Here is a 21302-nt window from a genome sequence, read left to right as displayed (position 1 = left end):
CAAAATAGCTGAAAATTTGCTACAGGTAGTGAAATTAATATTTCATGAGAAAATTTTCAGTGTCGGGATTGTTGATGTATATGTACCGTTTGTACATGTGAGCAACCTGTTTTTCATGAGAACATCTTTTTAACATGGATGAACGTGTACAAGTGTCGGATAAACACATTTAAGAAACTACTTGCATCTTACACCTGTACAAAGGATGTGTAAAATTCATCCGTGACTTTGCAATTTTATCTGGTTTTTGTGTTGTTCGTATTTTTTCCCCATCTCTGGAAAAGTGGTTCCATTGCTGACATAGTTGACATTTTTTGCTTGTAGGTCAGAGTGGTGGATTGAATGTAATCCCATTCCATTCCTGTTGTGGGTGGTAATATTGGTATTATTACAAGACAGCTGGTGATCAAGTTGAAACTGTTGACAAACAAGACGGTGACCACCGTGAATAAGGTGAGTTTTTTTCTGGTGTTTTCCCTTTTTTAATATCCAGATAAAAAGACTTGGTGATTTGAAACAGTGTGATGGACATGACTATGTTGATACCACTGTGTCACAGACCTGCATGGACGGATTGACCCTTCTTTGTACATCACTGAATTACAGGCTTTTCTCCAAATGTAAATATGTCACATGTTTTACATGATCGTGACTGAGAGGTTGCAGGGATATATTTGTTGTCAAATAGACTCTAGAAGTGTATGTAGTGTTGGTATTACCAAAGTGCAACTGAAATGAGCATTTATACATACATGTATTACTTATTAGATTGTGGTATTTTGAAGGAACGAACATTGTGTCTGGGTCTATGTCTGTGTCTGTGTCTGTGTATGTGTCTCTCTGCCTCTATCTCTCTCTGTGTCTGTCTGTCTGTCTCTGTCTGTGTCTGTATGTATGTATGTATGTGTCTGTCTGTCTGTGTCTATATGTATGTCAGTGTGCCTGTGAGTCAGCTTTGTGTATATCTGTGTGTGGTTTGTGTTTGTGTATCAATACACTGGTATTTGTTTGTATATATATAAACATACATGAGTGTATAGTCCTCTATATCATTGTACTCTATAGTCATACCAGATTGTTATCTGAGATAATCCAACAAAAAAAACACAGATTTACCTTACATTGCTTGCATAACCATTATGTGGGAATCTGAGATAATCCAACATAAAAACACAGATTTACCTTACATTACTTGCGTAACAGTTATCTTGGAAATTGTACATTAATTTCTACTAGATTTTGTTACTATTTAACTTAATGGGTTATCTGTAATAATAATCTGTAATAATCAGGCATAAAAATCTTGATTTACTTTATTCCATATGAACATACCGTGTATGCTGCCTGTGTAACCATTATCAGGGATAGACTCTCTCACAACCCTTATAAATTGTCTGCTTTAACATCTGTACATACTTCATCCTTACAGTTACATGTACAATGTAGCACAATCCTGTAATATGGTGCTCCCTCATTCAAACTAGTGAAGTCAGCGAGTTGGCTCTTTGAGTGGGTAAATGGTAACGATACTGTATAGGAACTACATGTAGACTGTTAGTGGAGGTATAAATGGTAATGATACTGTATAGGAACTAGACTGTGAGTGGAGGTGTAAATGGTAATGATACTGTATAGGAACTAGACTGAGTGTGGAGGTGTAAATGATAACAATACTGTATAGGAACTAGACTGAGTGGAGGTGTAAATGGTAATGATACTGTATAGGAACTAGACTGTGAGTGGAGGTGTAAATGGTAACAATACTGTATAAGAACTAGACTGTGAGTGGAGGTGTAAATGGTAACGATACTGTATAGGAACTAGACTGTGAGTGGAGGTGTAAATGGTAATGATACTGTATAGGAACTACATGTAGACTGTTAGTGGAGGTGTAAATGGTAACGATACTGTATAGGAACTACCGTACATGTAGACTGTTATTGGAGGTGTAAATGGTAACGATACTATATAGGAACCAGACTTTTGGGGGGGGGGGGGGGGGGGGGGGAGTGTAAATGGTAATGATACTCTATAGGAACTAGACTAGTCCAAATGAGGGAGTGCATTCATACTGGAAGGTTTGATATGCTAAAATGAATTAAATAAAAAAACACAATTTATCGAAGCCAGTGAGGACTGTGAGAGATTCCACATGTATATCTGGGTTAACCTACATCATACATGCACACAGTTACATCGTATACAATAATTTATCTAAATGTATAGGCCTAACTCTATGGAACTCGTTACCATTTAATGTGCGCAACTGTGACAGTGCTAGTGAATTTAAAACAACTTATGCTATTGACTTGAATCACTTGTAACTGTACACTACATTGCAATTGTATATATTTTTATGTAACTCTTCCCTTTCTCGATTTTGCGGTTTATTTTCTTTCTTTGTTTTGTGCATTACGTTTTGTCCTAACTTTAAGTATATTCTTTTTGATGTATATTTTTTAATTTCAAATAATTGGAAGATTGGCCAATCTGGCAAAAATTATCTCGAATAAAAATATAAAGTGAATGATGACGATAATGATAATAAAAATCATGATGTACATAATGCTATGATTCCATGTACGTGGTCCTCGACTACCATTACACTAACAGCTACTAGTATGAATGTTATCCTTATCTAGTTCTATATCCTGTCTGTCTTTGTCACTTGTTGACCTTAACGTTACAAATCCCGATGGCACTAGGTGATTAGTTTCAGCCTTTAAGTCATAAACTACATGGGATTGTGCAAACTGTATTATAGAGAGATCCCTTAGCTCTGCTAAATGATGCACTCCATAAACAAAATGGCGGAATACCACTCTGATTAAAATGTGATCAAGGAGGAGACATGTTTTGATATTTTGAAATGGAAATTCATCTGTGTTGGTAAACCGTGGTATTAAATTTAACTTTTGTTCCAAACATTGATTTGAAATTTATCATATTTCATATCAACTCTGCTTGACCATGTCATTGTGAAATGTTTTGTGATCACTGGCTTTCTTGTGTATCGATCACATGATCATTGTGTATCCATCACATGACTGTCACCTGATAGATAAACAAAAGAGAACATATGGACAAGAGTAGTATAGTAATTAAAGGCACCCACTTGAGACGAAAATTTAGGTGAAAAACAGCTCTCTGGCGAACTTGTAGTAAAAGATGGTCCAGAATAAAAGAAAGATTCCATGATAAGATAAAAATAATGTGATGACGTGGAATTAAAATGGGATTAAAATCATGGCCATTAGATTAAGCAAATCAGGCAGAAGACAGAGAAATATTTGCTTTGAATATCTGCTTATGATTTTGTTTTCTGTGAGAATGGTCATTTCTGTAAAAAATTGTGGCAGCGAAACAAATTTCTTGATTATGTATTCCGTGTTCATTTTGAAAGATTGTAATGGAACCTGACAATCTCAGTTTGGCTGACGGCAACAAAAAACGAAATGTTTCCAAGAGTTTGTCAGATCATGTCAATATACATGCTATTCCGGCATCAAATCAGTTAGTCATTATTCCTGAATTCATCATTTACTTTTCCATGGAAAAATTGGCCTTCAGGACATGAAACTCAGGAGAAGAAACGGAGACCATTGTTCTGGTTCTTTTTCAGGAAAATGTTACCCATAATGCAGTGCTCCCTCAACATTCACGTTTTTTACAATTTTCTATTGATTTCCAATCACCTAGTCGACTACCAACTTATACATGTGGTTTGTCTTAGATACGATGTTTAGTAGTTTCTCTACCCACAGGACCTGTTTAACTATATGTAATTTTGAACCCAGCTTACTAAGCCTGCAGTGTTTTTGCTAAGGTTGCCCAGTAACAGAAAGGGAGAAAGGGGTAAAAATGGCAGTGTTTCCGCATAGAGTCTATGGAAATTTTGTTTGGGAACCCAGGTAAAATGATATGGCCCAAACCCTTTCAACATTATTTACTGCCCTTCATAACAAAAACACTGTCCAGGCAAATGAATAAATTGAATTCATGAACACAAGTAGAATGTTTAACTACCGATGTAGTAAAGTTACATTTCATGAAGACGAAGTGTCGTACAGTTATACACAAACTGACAGCATCATATAATACAAGCCAGAACAGGTACATGTGTGCAGTGCATCATGGGTAATTTCAGACTTCACATTGTGTCTGTGTGTGTGTGGAGAGGTCTAGAGATTGATTTGTGCCAAAACCATGTAAAATAGTATTTTAAGAGAATTGCCCATGGCACATGTTGACTGTGATGTATGGTGTCACATGTTAGATTGTAATAGATGATTCCAGGAATTTGACCTCTGACATACATGTACATGCCACACTGCAGGAATACACACCATGGAAAGCAATGTGATGAATATTCCCTGTGCAAGAGTTCCGTCACATTCAACACATATCAGAACTGTTGTGCTGAATTGTAATGTCACCTATGCTAGATTCTCACTATGTCTTGGCAATGGATTCATGATACATATCTCTATGCCTGCAGGACCTATAATCAACATTTCTGAAAAGTTTGTCCTGAGTCACAATCCATTTTGTATCCCACTGTCTTGCATTGCTAGCAATGGATTCATTTAATATTCCAGACATACCAAAGGTCCACACCCCTTCAGCTTTTCACATTCACAATCACATAATTTGTTCAAAATGATGGTATTGAAGCTCTATTGTGTGATATTCCATATGCCAATGTCACGTAATCAGCATTTCTGAAGTTTGTACTAATACACTACTAAATCATGCTCAAATTTAACATCTAGGTTTCCTTTGTTGGATATCTCAGATATCTTCAATTGTTAGCAATGGATTCATTACACATATTCCATGTCCCAAGGTCTCATATCAAGATTTATCAAGAGTTTGAACTGAATCGCAATCAAGTTTATTATCACGATTTCTCTCATTGTTAGCAATTACTGGCTTCATTTGATATTCTATATACCAAGGTCTCACATCTCTTCAGTACATATAGTTCTGATTCACGATCCAATTTATTCAGATTTCTTCCAGTGTTCGCTCTGGAATCATTTATGTGCCGCATGTCAAGGTCTCTAGTCTAGTCATTAGACATATGTTTGTAGTCATTCTCACCGATCTCTTTCTAACGTATAGTCAAAGATACCAAATTCTATTGAAAATCTAGCTAAATCTCCTGCTGGGGAAGGGATGAACAGTGCATGTCAGCAGTAATCCAACACACACTGCCAGGTGGTTGGAATTGGTTACTTTGTTCAGTTTACTACAAACTCAACTTCCAGTTTGAAAGTAAGGGAGATGAGGATGCACTGATAATATCATCATGTTTATATCAGTTTATATCCAATAACATGGACTGTCGCTGGAGGTGGCACAAATGAAATTCTGTGCTCAAGAACACCATTTGGCAACGGTATGTACGTATACCATAGGACTAGATTACAATATCCCATACTCAAGGTTTCATCCAAATGCTAGCAATGGATTCATTTGATATTCCATATTCCAAAGGCCAACATCCCTTCAGCATTTCTGAATCACAACCCAATTTGATATCCAGCTTTTTTCCATTGTTAGCAATGAATTCATTTGATATTCCATATCCGAAGGTCCCATAATCAAGCCATCTGTAGAGTTTGTATGGAATTACAATTAATTTTTTATTATTGAATATTTTATTAAAATTATTATTATTGAAAATTTTAATAAAATATTCAATAATATTCAACAATTAATTTTAATTCAGAAGTCAGTAGAAGCAATTAACATGTAATATCCCATTGTCAAAGGCCCACCATTCACCATGTCACAAGAATTTGTACTTACTAAATCACATATTAATATTCTGTATGCCGAAGACCAACATCCGTTCAGTAGTTCTGAATCACCGTTCATTTCATACAGTTTTCTTCCATTGTTACCAGTGGATTCATTTAATATTCCATGTGTCTTGGAGGTTCCACAATCAAGATTTCTTAAGAGTTTGCAGTGAATGACAATTGAATTGAAAATCAAGGGTTCATTTATAGTAGTATCAACGGTTTCATCAGATATTCTGTATACCAAATTCCCATATCCCTGCAGCATTCCTGAATTGCAAACCATTTTATCTACATGTTTTCCATTGCTAACAATGGAGTTATTTGTTATTCCGTATGCCATGATCCCATAATCACAATTTCTCAAGAGTTTGCGCTGAATCACAATTAAAATATACATGACATTGTTTCTATTTGATATTCTGTATCCCAGAGGCTCATATTCATCATTTCTGAACAGTTTGTACCAAATTACAATATGATTTAAATACCCAGAATTAAACAGAATCATAGATTTGATACATATTCCATTTGGTATGCAAGGTAATGTCACAAGACTTTGTGATGAAAAGCAGTCCTATTTATTGAGATACAACTGTATCTTCCAGTGTTGCAACCAACCTTTTGAAAGAGTGGGACATACATGTAGTGTCCTGAGACTTTCATTTTTCTGGGTCATCATAAATTTTTTTGGGACATTATAAAAAAAGTACCAACAGCGTTGTAGCACAATTGTACAGTTTTTAAAAATAATTACCCACATGCTGATCCATGCTAGATATTTGCTGAATGATTATGCAGTTGCCTACCCAACCCGGTTGTTATCTATGCAATATACGCGATCATTTTGCTGTTGCTATAGGCGTGGTCATGTTGCTAAACATATTTGCATACAATTTTAGTGTGGTCATATATGACCCGTCACTTCCAAAATTGTGGGTCAGGTCCAAAAAATGTGTGTCACATGACCCAAAAAACACACGACTGCAACACTGATCTTCCATTGTGAAGTTATTACATATTCAGTATACCAAAATCCTACATCCCTGTAGCATTTCAAAAGAGTAAAGAGTTTGCAGTTGACTCACAACCCACTTAATCCAAAATTCATAGATTTTGTTGTGAACTTAAGTGATTCATTGGATATTCCCTATACCACACAATCCCCATCTCATTAGAATTTCTGAATCACAATCCAGTGCCGCAAGATATTTCCAGTTTTATCAAACAAAATCACTAAATATTCCTTATCTTTCTCACGTTACCATCCTTAATATTCAACAAGTGTGCTCTGTAACTGTAATTCATTCATAAAAAACATTCAGTTAATTCAAGATACATGTATTCTCACCTTCTTTCATAGACCCCCAATTGAGGCATTGTATTTTCTTTACAATGTATGCCTGGTTTCCTTTCCATTCAGCATATCAGAGTTATTTGACACTACATACATGTATAGTAAATCATATCAATTACTAAAATTGAGGGCTGGTATTCAGCAGATTTAAACTAAATCAGTTCGAAACAACTGCAAATGCAAAAGTGAGTTGACTCAACTACATTTCTCAGTTTTCTCACGGGAACAGAAACTGGTTTTGATTTAACTGACCCAATTCAGTGTGAATCGGGTTTGAATCGATTCAGCGTAGTGTGGGATATTTGTTATAGCAGAATTTGACATTCAACACTTCTCTCAGTTTGAACTGAATAACAAAAAACTGGTTCAACAGAGATCAAAACTGACGTTGTCATCAACTATTTATACTGAAGGTCCTCCAGTCTACCAGCGATAACAAACTGCATGTACTAATATTTCATGAACTGTCAACATTAGTTTGAAGACGGCGTGTGTAATGTAATATTACTCTACTTGTTATACCACCAGTCAAACACAAAACTCAACTCACTTCTTTGCAGTGTAAAAAAAACACCATGTGATGAAAAAAAACAATTTCAAGCTTCAGCTTTAATTTTGATCTTAATTTATCATAATATTGATTTTACCAAAAGCCTATCATTAAATTGATCCTCGTAGGATACATTTACGTTATTAAATTCAGCTGAACTGCATACGATAATTTCAACCGACACAAAGCAAATCTAGAAAAAAGTATTAGTACATCGATTCAGCTCTGGTCTATTAATGTCGGTAAATGTATTTAATACTTAAGTTAATGGACACCCATATATGATTTTAATATTTTATAGAAAGTGAAGGATAATGCGTCTACTTAGCTGTTCATGTTTACCGTAATAGTTCTGAATCGGGGTATTAACGTGATTAAGGTACGGAGAGATTAATCCGTTACTTGGCTGGTGCACCAAAGAGTCTATATCCGTTCACAATTCCGCAAGTATGAATGTATCGTGTTGAGTACACTATTAACGAATTCATGGCTATAATGGCCTTATTATCTAAACTGTTATATTTCCTGCCGCCAGTCTCAAATCAAATGTATTCATTTTACTTCATCTTTGCGGTCTACTTTTGAACTTTTAATGCACAAATTTCGCATCTAGGGTTTCATTTCTTAATGAAGCTTGATCAAGTAATTTGGTGGGCTATCTTTTTTTCACGAGTGTTATTCCACTGCCGTGAGTAGAAATCAGCTGACATTCGTGAGTTGAAGTCAGTAGTGTATTTTTTTTAAAACATTCTTTACCATAGCAATGCTATTTATAACGTGGTAGCATATTGCCGACTAATACTATATATATTTTTTATCCAGAATTCCATTTTGTAATGAAGCAAGTGTCATTACAGACACTACAATTTTTATAGGAGTAATATTGTCTAAACTTTGGTTTCAGGTCCTTGATTGACATTAAGTGGACATACAATACATGTAGATGGAAAATTTAGGCGTTGTGGCTCAAAAGTAGACCACAGAGACAAAATCAAAAAAAAAAAACCACATTTCATTAGAAACTAGAACTGAACTAAAGATGATTGTCAATTCAACCAGCTAGCCTACAGATATCAAAATTTCTTATTTGAAATCCATTTCTTAATGAAGTCGTGCTCATAGTATGGTTTTTACAAATGTCATTTCATTGCTTTCAGTCACGATTGTGATAAGCTCGAATCTATGATAAAATTGAGTTCTTCAGATAACCACCTGTTAATGATATTCAGTTTCAAAATTGTTGCCCAAGCAGTGTAAACTGCAGTTGAAACCAAGCTCCCCAAGCAGTGCATACAGCTGTGGAAACCAAGTTACCCAAGCAGTATATACTGCCATTGAAACCAAACTGCCCAAGTAGTGCATACTACTGTGGAAACCAAACTGCCCAAGTAGTGCATACTACTGTGGAAAGCAAGCTACCCAAGCAGTATATACTGCCGTTGAAACCAAACTGCCCAAGCAGTGTATACTACTGTGGAAAGCAAGCTTTCAATTCACAGATCACAATGTGATAGATTACAATGTATACACAAGTGGATGATGATGGTCCCTGTATTATGGGATATAATCACCCTGTAATCAAGATAGTGTAAACATTGGAAGTCCCACAAAATGTCCACTTGTGGTCATGGAAATCATTAGAAATGATGCCTTATTGTGAGTATACTGTAATCAAACCAATACCCATTCTATAACTTATACACATCAACATGTCTCAACAATAGTTTTCGTTTGGGGCAATCTTTTAGTGAGCTGAATTTTTGGTTTCTGCACATTGTATGATAAGTCCTGTGTATTAGTTCTTTTTGGAGGATGGAAGGGGGGGGGGGGGGGGTTGAGTGTAAGTTGTATACTTCAGGAACAATTATTATATTATTAATATAAATAAAACTAATACATACACATAGTCAAGAGATGAACAAAACACACTACAAGACAGCTTAAATAATTACATAACATCAAAATACAAACAGCAAAATATGTACAAAGGATATTTACAATTCAGATACATATTGCAGTTTTTAGTTAGTATCATTCATATACCCCATCAGTGATAATGGTATTTTCAATTTTGTCATTGACAATACCATATGAATGGCTTACCAATAGATTTGATATTAAAACACATTTTGTCTTGGCGTCAGTTTCTTAATGAAGCAATCTGATTTATTCATTGTTTTCTGCATGTGTTGCCTCTAAGTAATAAAATGACAGTTGATATAATGGAAACGGACACTTAGTTTAAATTTTTACAAGAAATTATTTTGATACTTTATTTTTTAAATTTAATTTCCATAGTGTTTCCTAGGATCAAGATTAGTTAAGCATACATATTTGATAATTTTATGTTAGAGTGTTTTCTGTAGTTCACAGTAACAACATGTTACAGGAGAAATGAAGATGCCGTAGTGTTTTACCCAAGAAACTTGGTGTTTTTGACACAAAGATAGACACTATTCAACTCAAGAATAACAATAACATATACACAACACACACAGCAGGATCCTTTGCCCAACCAATCACATAGAAAAGCAATAAGCATTGCTATTCTTTCACAGTACAGTAGAAACAGTAATAGACTTGATGATTTTAATAGCTTCATTTGTTTACTTTGCAACTGATACTCAACATATCAACTTCACTACTTCTTAAAACTTATGTTCAGAAGTGTCCACGATTTGTCTTTCGTTTATCTCAACTTATTTGTAATAGGCAAAATAAAATAAGTGTGTTTCTGATAACCTGACCGACCCTAGTTTAAGCCGCCGACCCTAAACATTTTTTTTAAACAAAAAGATAAGAAATGCTTTGTCTTCTTGACCTTAATGTACATCTGTTTTTTCTCCCCAGTGATGTCTGTACATACTTCATCAAACTATCACAGAAGGGTAATTTATTCTGACCGACATTTCATTTGGTTTTTGGTTGAAGCAATATTCTTCAAAAATAAAAAACAATTAAAAAGATAAAATAAAAAAAATAAAAACCTGGCCTACCTACCCTATTCTCTGAGGCTATGTACACAATTATTTTTTTTCCACCTTACTCCCATGTATTTTTAAAATTTAAAATTTCAAAATGTGTTTGTAATAATACACCATAATTAATGACGCTATCGTGTTACGTGTAGTGTTCTTCATGCTTTTTTTTCGGCCCATATTAAAGTATTTATCGTGTAATCCTATTGTTTCAACTGTTGTGTCAAATATGATTTTGTCTCAGAGTATGATGTGGAATACATGGTGTAAGAGGATTTTTTTAAGTTCATCTACATGTATATATTATTTTGTTTCCCTACTTTCATTTAATTCTGTGTATGGATATTTTCTCGTCTGAAATAAACCTAAATAAAAATAAATAAATAAAATAATTAAAATGGCCATAGTGATGATAAAAGAGGTATTTATTTCGAATTTTTCAATTTAGAAAACAACTCTACAAAATGTGTAAAAATTATGTTATTGTCCATGTATACAATGACATTTTACACTCTTCGAATGTTTTTGACTTTATGGAGTTACAAACAAGAGCTTAGTATATGTTAATTCTCATAGCAAAAACTTTTAGCAATTTGTTGAATTCCAAACATGGATTTTGTCGATGCTGTTTCACATTTTTTCAAGTAGGAAAACATAGTTTTTTCAAGTAGAAAAATATTGTAAAGTTGTCTTATCAATTAAAAAACAAAACTAAAAACCAAATTCTCATCCGTATGGCCAACTTTATCTATGAAATCACCTTCAAACCTGTTGTTGGTGATTTAGACTTGTTTTTTGATTATCTCAAGTTATCTGTAATTAGCTGTTCATAGAATTTAAATTTCAAAAGGTGTTTCTAGTTTAAAATGATCTTAATGAAGCAGTGCTATTAATTTGTTTTTGCTGTACAGGTGTGATTTCAGCAGGCAGTAACTACAAGATGACATTCAAAACTGTCATCATTAGTGATTTTAAATTTGTTCGTTGATCACATCAAGTTATTTTAATAGCTCATTAAAGAAAACACTGTAAGCCTTTCTGGGCATCACAGCATGTCGTAATTACCTAACTGAATTCCATGCAGCCTGTCTGATGGCTTTAGTTAATAGCTCTGCTATGAGGCAATATCGGCCAATGGTCTAGAAAGGTTCATTCAAGTTCCTAATGAACTTTTTATGTTGATCTATATGTAAGGTATACATCACAAATACTTTCAGACTTTGGCTGTTGATTACCAGGTGTTATAATGTTCCTCATTTAATACTATGCTACTCTACAGCACTGAGGGCGCTGTCACCAAGCAGTGACTAAAAATAACTATGTAAAAATGGAATGAAAATCTACATATATTATCATAATTATCTCATGATTCTTATACATATGTAAATTTTCCGTAATCATATTATATGAAAAATTATCTGTTACAAGTCATCATGTTTTGTTGTTACCCTTCACTGGTATCAGTGTGACATGTTTGATATCGACAAAATATGACTTTTGTCTTCACAATGTACATAAACACTTGTTGAAGCAATTGTATAGTCATCTGGTGATCAGTATTCAGAAAATTTAGAAATTGTTGACAAACAGTGAAGTGGTAGGATCATGGATTTATATTGTTTACACATGGATGCCAAGTTTGTGTACATGTAGTGAGTACCATCAGTGACTCAAAGACAGATACATGTAATTCAGCTTCTAATTAGAGCAATTTAACTGTTTCCAGTGTTGCGCATTTTTTTAAAAAGAATAAAAAGTTACAGCTGCTGGCATTTTATATACAGGTCTGTTCAACAAAAGTAATTATGATACATGTATGTACCTGCTATGTGCTGAAACTACATGTATGTCATGCAGTTTACAGTTAAGGGTTTGCTGTCTTTGCAACAGGCAAAAATTAATGAAAAACAGAGAGAGAGTGAAAAGTTATAGCTCCTGGGCCTTTACACAAATGATATATTTGTTCAGTTCTCTGTGCTGGAACTGTTTCATGCTTGATAGCTGTACGAGAACAACTGAACAGATCTAGTGAGTACATGATAGGTAATCAACTATAAAAGCCAATGAGAGAGACGGAAGCTGCTATACCAGTCTTGTCATAAAGCTAACAGTCGTATCAATTTAGTATGCAAATGTGCCCAAATTTACAGTGGTCACTTCAACATTGACAGAGTGATGTAGTGCGATAGCCGCAGGGTGGAAAGCAGGTAAAATAATTTTCAATTCTCTTAGCTGTCTGGTGAGTATGCTGCTAGAATTCATTGCAGGAAACAGTGTAAATTTTACATATTTCCTTTCATGCTTTTACTGTGGTTATAAAACCCATGGAGATATATATGTACTGAATATGTGTCCTCTCACCAGATGGTTTCCATTCTCTGTATAGATTTGTGTAGGCTATTTTAGTCCTAAAACCTTTGGAAAACCACTAAGACACACTTATCTGCTCTCAGCTCCTCAGAAAAACACTAACACTAAATGTCCTAGCTGGATACTTTCCATTTCTCTATTTCAATTTGTGAGTCAATCAATGTACAATGTATTTGTTCTTCAAAGACCGTTAACAAAACATTGTCTCAATATGTCCTTGTGGTTTGATATTTGTTATTTGTTATTTCCCATTTGTCAATGTAGGTTATTTTTGTCCAAAAATCCTTTGTAAAATACAGGTATATTGCATCTCCCAGCAGGTTGCTTTCCATCTCTCTGTCTAGATTTTTGAGATGGTTTATACATCCTGTATGTGCCTGCAGTATGCTACATTTAGGTTTAGTAATTTGACTCAAAACCTTGGAAAAACACTGATAGTATTTCATTATCAAATGAAAATTTCTACTCGCCGGCAAAAATATTTTGGAAGTAAAGCACAAAATGTTGTCTGCATCATCAGTGGCATACTACAATGGGCTGTTTGACTTTGTGTTGAAAGTTTCATTTTATTCTATGAACTGAGAGTCAGTGAACGTTTATTTACATATTGATGGTATTATGGTATAGAGTATATTGTTCAAAATAGAAAAAAAATTCTCCAAATACTACTGATATATTTAACTTGTGATATGCTCTAAACTACTCCAGTATCTATCTAGATTTGTCCATAAAGGATATGTTGTTCTGAATGGAAAACCCCGTGGAAAAGTACTGATGTGTGTAATCCATACTCTCGACTTTTCATTTCTCTATGTACATGTAGATCTGGTTTTGGCAACAATGCATGTATAAGGAGGTTGCTATAAACCGACGGACACATTTTACTACTAGAAAATTTTGCAATTTTTCAGTCTTCAGTTACACATAGTTCTCAAAGACGAATTTTTACTAACTCTGATTATCGGACTAGAACATTGTGTTTATGTACAAGAAGGCATTTTAGCCATTTTTGCAGCAAAATATGCAAAATAAGTCCTAAGTGAAAATTTCCGCGTTTACTACATTTTTTTTTGCCTGAAAACTTTTAGAAAAACAGTGTATTACTTACAGTGGATACTTTGCACGCTCTTATCTACATGATACATGTGTGAGTCAAGGAACAAACTATACAGCCTATCAAGATAAGAAGACTCTTTGACACACATGTACATCTCAGTGCACTTACGATTTTCACACAACAATGGAGAATGTCAAGTCTGTACCATTCCTTGTTTGTTCATCAATTAAGTCTATTTGCTCTGATGTGAGCATAAAGAATGATAAAAGGGAATGTGTACTCATCCTAAAATAAATCATTAAATGTTTCTGTTCATATGTTTGATGACAAAATTGGCAGTTATTTCAGATGTACTAGGAGTGGCACGATTGTCAGTCAACACAACTTAATTACAACATCCCCTCAAATATGACTAATGATTAGAAAATGGAGATTATTCTACATATATATTGTGTTTTGTTTAAAAATTAACGATATTGTAATATTTGAACGTTATGTTTTGAACAATAAGAAGTATGATTAATATGATTTATAGTATTATATACATATATGATGTACATTACATACATACATACATACATACATACATACATACATACATACATACATACATACATACATACATACATACATGTACATATGTGTATATGCATATAAATATATAGATATAATGTATATATATAAATATATACATGTATTCTTTATTCTTTATATATATGCATATATATATATATATATATATATATACGTTATATATATATATATATGCATATATATAAGCTGTGTGTGTGTGTATATATATATATATATATATATATATATATATATATATATATATATATATATATATATATATATATATATATATATATATATATATATATATATATATATATGCAAACATAATTATGTACATCGTTGTATAAATGTGCCTATAAATACATTTTAAGTCATTCAATGTAAAATATTTTGATATTTCAACATTTAAGCCATTTCTGACCAGAATTAATCATGTATTCAGTACATTGCTGTGTTGTGTAGTAGAGTATGTCAGTTTATAACTGCATGCACATAATAGGATTCTTTGCTCTGACAATTCAGTAATGATATAGTTCAAAGGATGCTGCATTTAAAGTACAATTAGGCTAATGGAATAAACATTGATGCATTAAATTAACCTTTCCACTCGTATTGTCAAGGCACATTTAGTTTGAGGTCTAATGTTTAATACGACACCCAAATATGATGGTTAGACTCTTCAATAGAATTCACATCATGAGTTTACCCTTGTATTCTACTTAAATAATAGGGTTCCCAGGGCTTGAATTTAGCAGTAGTCCATGGCACATAGACTACTAGTACTAAACATTGTATCTAGACTACCAAATTAGCAGTAGTCCATGGCACATAGACTACTAAATATTGTATCAAGACTACCATAATAGCAGTAGTCCATGGCACATAGACTACTAAATATTGTATCTAGACTACCAAATTAGCAGTAGTCCATGGAACATAGACTACTAAACAGTGTATCTAGACTACCAAATTAGCAGTAGTCCATGGCACACAGACTACTAAACATTGTATCTAGACTACCAAATTAGCAGTAGTACCGGACACATAGACTACTAAACATTGTATCTTGATTACCAAATTTCTAAGGTGTAGTTTTATAGTCCAATTGAAATCAACAGAAAATTGTAGCTAAAACAGTTCACTCAAGGCTAAATGTGACTACCAAGCCCAACAGTTCAATTCAAGTCCTAGAACTTTCATTAATATGTCTGTCTGTCTGTCTGTCTGTCTGTCTGTCTGTCTGTCTGTCTGTTCATCTGCACATGTACATTGTACATGTATAGCCATGTTTCTGAAATTCATGAGCCAATTTCATCCAAGTATGTACTCAATGTTTTGAGGATGGTAAGTAGCTAAAATCCAATATATATATTTCCCCAGTCATTGTACAAACAAAACTCTGATATGGGAAACACTGCCAATTTTAGCCTATTTTCTCTGTTCTGTTTGCGGGGTTCCCCACCCTTACCAAAAAATACTGACGCTATAAACTATGATATATGCGACCCACTTTTTTATTCACAATTTTCTCCAGTATGGCTGCCTCAAACCTCAAATGTCAAAAGAGAATCCATAGAAGTGTTTCCTCACATATTAAATACTATAAATAAACCAGGAAAAAGCTCCAAACTTGCACATAAATTCTTAATGTAAGATGTTTGAACATATATAGACCTACCTATACAGCAATTCTTTCAAATTCATCACTGCCACAAAAAAGATTTTCTATTAGGTTCTAATGAGGTATAATACTTAGTTTTTATGTGGATTTTACTCTCATTGAAAAGAAATATTAGCAAAAAGAAGACAAATTACTTTTACAAGTCAGGAAATACGTTCATACTACCAGCATTATTTTCAATATATTTTAATATAATGTATTTTTTTCAGAGTCAACAATGTGAAATTTCCACATGTTTTTCAGATCACCAATACTTTTGACAAAAAAACAGTATAGATCTCACTCCAGTGTGTATTGTAGTCATATCAGGGATATGACATGATGTATAACCCTAATCAAAATGATTAATAACAAGTGTTATTAATTAACTAATTAATCATATATCTGCAAAATGAAATAACATTTATGTGTTATGAAATTCTAATTCTCATATGACCATATGGTGATAGATGTAACTGATAAACAAATTAAGAATATTAATATCTCCGATTAGTCATAAACAAAGTAGACACAGTGACATGTAGAAGAGAAAGTAAATGAATAATGAATATTGAAAAAAAAATTCTGTCTCATATTTGTATGATATTAATGATTTTAATCTCGTAAAACGAAACCCAAATAAAGGACAGTACAATTATGTAATTAGTATGCGTGGTATGTTCATTCTACCTGAACCTTGTATATTAGTCTATTATTTTTTTCGTTCCACTAAGGAAAATACAAGTTGCCTAAGGGGCCTTGTCACTACAAGTCTGAGTGGAGGACAGACAAAACTCTAACATGAGTAGTATCCAGCAGAAGATAAGAAATAAGGAAATTATGGAGATATTTTATATTAAATGTTTTAAAATGTTTTTTTTAAATGCTGTTTTTTTTTAATGTATAGTTTTTATCTATGGGATGTTTATGAGCGTGTTTTCATTTTTTTCTTTCCCGAAATAAAGTTTAATAATAATAATAATAATAATAAATGGCAATTCGGAACATTTTGACTCGTATTCAGAGAGCCGATGACATTGACGTGCATTGTTTTGACATAGGTAATCAGAATATGAAATTGTGTATGTTGTATTAAACTTAGTGTGCTTATATTCATTGCATTTTGTTGCAGTTGGTTAAACGCCTCGTGTGTTTGCTGGGTTGTCAGCAGGCTTCTATTTCCACCTTATGATTCCTGAAAAAGGCAGTGATACAGATATTGAAAATTTGCATAGCAAAACACGTTATTATAATTTAGTGGTCATGAAATCATAAAGTGGAAATGAATTTTAAAAAATGGACATTCATTAAAAAATAACAATACAATACTAGTATTTTGTAATTTAAATGTATCACTATCTTAATAAGGAGAGTTCATGAAAAATTAGATGAAAAAAGAAATGGTATTTAGTGGGTGTATTACATGTATACTATCTTTAGATTGAAAACACACATGGTGTACTGTTAGCAGTTACTAAGCTGAGACCGGAGGGACATTTTCACTGTTACAGATATAGATTGGGGCTTTAAATATACATGTGCATATATCTGGCTCAGAGTTCTTAACTCTTTTAATCACTGTGTGTCAACTTTTTCAATTTTTCATTGCGCTATATTGAAGTTTCTTGATATATTACCAACTTCTCCAATTTGTAGATGATGACGAAATAACTACTTCCTTCACAATTATCTTTATCATATGCCATCCAGTTTATAAATTTCATATATAAATGAAACGCTGTACAGTGTGCACCTCACCAATTTGCAGATGATCTAGAAATAACTATGAGTATGTATACTGCCTAGGCATTTAATTAGAGACCATCAGTGTCGTACATTTCGCACCTCACCCATTTCCAAATGATGGTATCTACTTCCTAATTCCCTAAGCAGTCACTGTTTAACTTTATCAATTTCATATTGGGATATTTTTAATGTCATCGTTATAATATATATTATTACACAGCTCATCCATGTGCTGATAATAAAGAAATAATAAGTTCCTAATTATTTAATCACCAACTATCCTGTTGATAAATTTCATTTTGGGATATTTTTAAATGTGGGAAATTATTCATATACAGATAGATTATACTAGAAACAACTGCTTCCTAATTTATAAATTACCAGCCATCCACATATTTAATTAGTTGAAGCGTCATACTGCAGTCGTGTATTTCAGCTCTGGATTTATTTTAGCTTAATATGCGCTAAAGTTTTTTTACACAGAAATACCTTCTAACTTTTCAAGTTGTCATATTTCTGTATTCAGTTGTAGTGAAAGGTGTCAACTACAGTTGCACCGAATATAGCAGGATGACTAGATAAGTTATTTAAAATTGTGTCTACTTTTCTTTTGCACTGTTTGCCAAATTTAAGTGCTCCTGACACTTCCTAAATTGCCATTCCAAAGAATTGTTCATGCACCAAAGTAAATACATTAATATGTAACTATGTAGTAATACATTACACAGCAATTTCTTATGCACGTAATGATCTAGAAATAAAATGCTTCTTTTCCATTTAATCGTTAGTCATCCTGTTTATTAATTTCATATTGGGATATTTTTAAGTGTCATAATACATTAATGATCTAGAAATAAAATGCTTCTTTTCCTTTTAATCGTAAGCCATCCTGTTTATTAATTTCATATTGGGATATTTTTAAGTGTCATAATACATTACATACCTCTTTCATGTACAGATGGTATAGAAATAAGTAAAATATTGTCATTTAAAAAAATTCATTAATTTCTACCTGTCATATACTAGAGTGAAAAGTTCATAAACTTTTTTCATCTGAAATTAATAGAAAATAGATGATATGTTGTAAGATGAATGACAAGTTAAAATTTAGAATTTGTGATATGAAAATTATGAAATGAAATTTGGCAGGTATCCAATTATCCAAATTGTCATTCGTTCAGGTGTTGTGCATTCTGTGTTAAAATGTCAATTAGAAAACACATTTCTTTTCGTTGTCATGCCATCACAAAATCCAATAATTGTGATCTGACGTTACGTGAGAATAAAGCATCTCTATACGTTGTAAAATTCAATAGTACGGCGCCAAACACATTTGGATCAGTTTGTCACTAGACATCACTACAAGGCATCATGGGTAATGCAAGGCAAATCAAACTGATGAAGAACACTGTATAAAATCAATTCATTGTTAAACATTAGTACGTTTCCAAAATGGAACCTGATCAAATTTTCTCTAAATTTTGTATCTACATGCATTAGAAAAAGACAAATATAGAATCGATGAAAATTACATCATTTAGACAACAATTTGTATATCGATTTTTTTTTTTGTCGTACATCTTTGAAGTATTCTGCTAGTCTTAAAATTTTGAACAGATGTGTGATATTTTTAAACATGGTTTAAGTCGAGAGTATTGCAATATTTTTTATAACATTTGGGTAACCCTGGTAACAGAAAGATGGAAATCTAGTAAAACTGGCATTGTTTCCTTTATTATTATGGTATACTATAATTTTGGTGGGGAACCCCGGTAAAATGACAGAACTCAGGTATATTTTACCTACTTACCATCGTTAAAATAAAAACTCTGCTTTAAATGAAAGAATTTAAAATATTCAACCGAAAAAATTATTTTACAAATAGAAATGTAAGGTGATTTTGATTGGGAAAATAACTTGTGATAAATATGGCTGTATGGAAGGTTAAAAAGAAAGCTAAATTATTTAACAAAAGAAGGAATATTTAATATATTTGTAATTTTAGTTTGGAAAAATGATACATATATGTATGTCTGTATTTTTTAAAGAAAACTAAAGGATGAAATGAGAAATATTTTATTAATAAAGATTTCTATTCCTAGAGTCAAAGAAATTCTATGAAGCAAATCCACGACACCTGACAATAGCCCATTGTAGTACACACCCTAATGATGTTGACGAGACATTGTTAAATATTTTTATTTGATTCCAAGAAATGTTTTTGACTCTGTGAGTAGAAATGATTAATTTAGTAAGTATGAACCCAGCGTCCATGAACAGTATGTCCGTATTAAAGGAAGGGTGATGTAAAAAGAGTTTATAAATATGGTGATTTATTTTGAAAAATAGTATTTGAGAAATAGACTACGTATCAATGAAACTAAATAATGTATCCGGAGAAGAATATTGTATAAATATGTGATAACTATATCTGTATTAACAGAAAGAAAATTAAATGATGTAACGGGAGAAATATTTTATAAATAGGAGATTTTACAAAATGTAGTTTGGGCAAATAATATGTGAGAAATGCGTCATGATGATGTAGTTACTGAATAGAAGGAAACTTAGATAATATTTTATGAATTGGTAATTTTATATATTTGACAAAAATGATACGTGATAAACTTAGCTGTGAATTAAAGTAACTGAATCGTCAAACTGAAGAGATACAACGTGTGATGGAAACAAGTCAAGCCCTCTCAACTATATGAATGGTTTATACGACAGACTCGTGTTCAGGTGATAAACATTGTCTGTGAAAAAGCCTCCCTGTCTTTGTGTAGCACCCTTTTGAAAAGCAAAATCTTACACTTGCATCACACCTCTAGACTAGCGCTGTGAATTATCTCACCCTTCCACTATCTTCTGGTTACCATGGAAACTGACTCGGTTATGAAACGAGTGTGCCAAATAGCTCCCCAACAAGTGTGTATACTATTTCACCAATCACCCTAATATGCTATATCTTCTTACTTGCTATCGGTAAACTAAATACATGTATAAAAAAAAATCTTCCTAAAGTCTACTCTAGCATTCTTGGATAACACATTTTCAAATATTTATGCATGGCCATGGTGTAGTAAAAAGAGAAAATATAAAAATAATAAAGTTTTTGTTAATATATATATTACTGTTTCGTGATTTGTCATAAGTTATTTTGAATATATATAAAAATTTCCAGTTAATATTTCTGCT

The 21302-nt window shown here is 32.8% G+C and overlaps 1 protein-coding gene across 3 annotated transcripts in view; it reads left to right on the top strand.

Annotated features, from left to right (window-relative positions):
* LOC144445505 (heparan sulfate glucosamine 3-O-sulfotransferase 5-like) overlaps positions 1 to 21302 on the top strand; it is a 133983-nt gene that overhangs the window by 73182 nt on the left and 39499 nt on the right. For all 3 annotated transcript variants that reach the window (XR_013481909.1, XM_078135089.1, XM_078135091.1), the window contains exon 3: positions 325 to 453. The gene's annotated coding sequence lies outside the window, so the exon portion shown is untranslated. The remainder of the gene's footprint in view (positions 1 to 324; positions 454 to 21302) is intronic.

The sequence above is a fragment of the Glandiceps talaboti genome, chromosome 14 (genome assembly GCF_964340395.1).
Source record: "Glandiceps talaboti chromosome 14, keGlaTala1.1, whole genome shotgun sequence".
In the NCBI taxonomy this organism is placed as follows: Eukaryota; Metazoa; Hemichordata; class Enteropneusta; family Spengelidae; genus Glandiceps; species Glandiceps talaboti.
The sequence above is the reverse complement of the archived record's forward strand: the minus strand, read 5'-3'. Positions and strand labels throughout refer to the sequence as shown.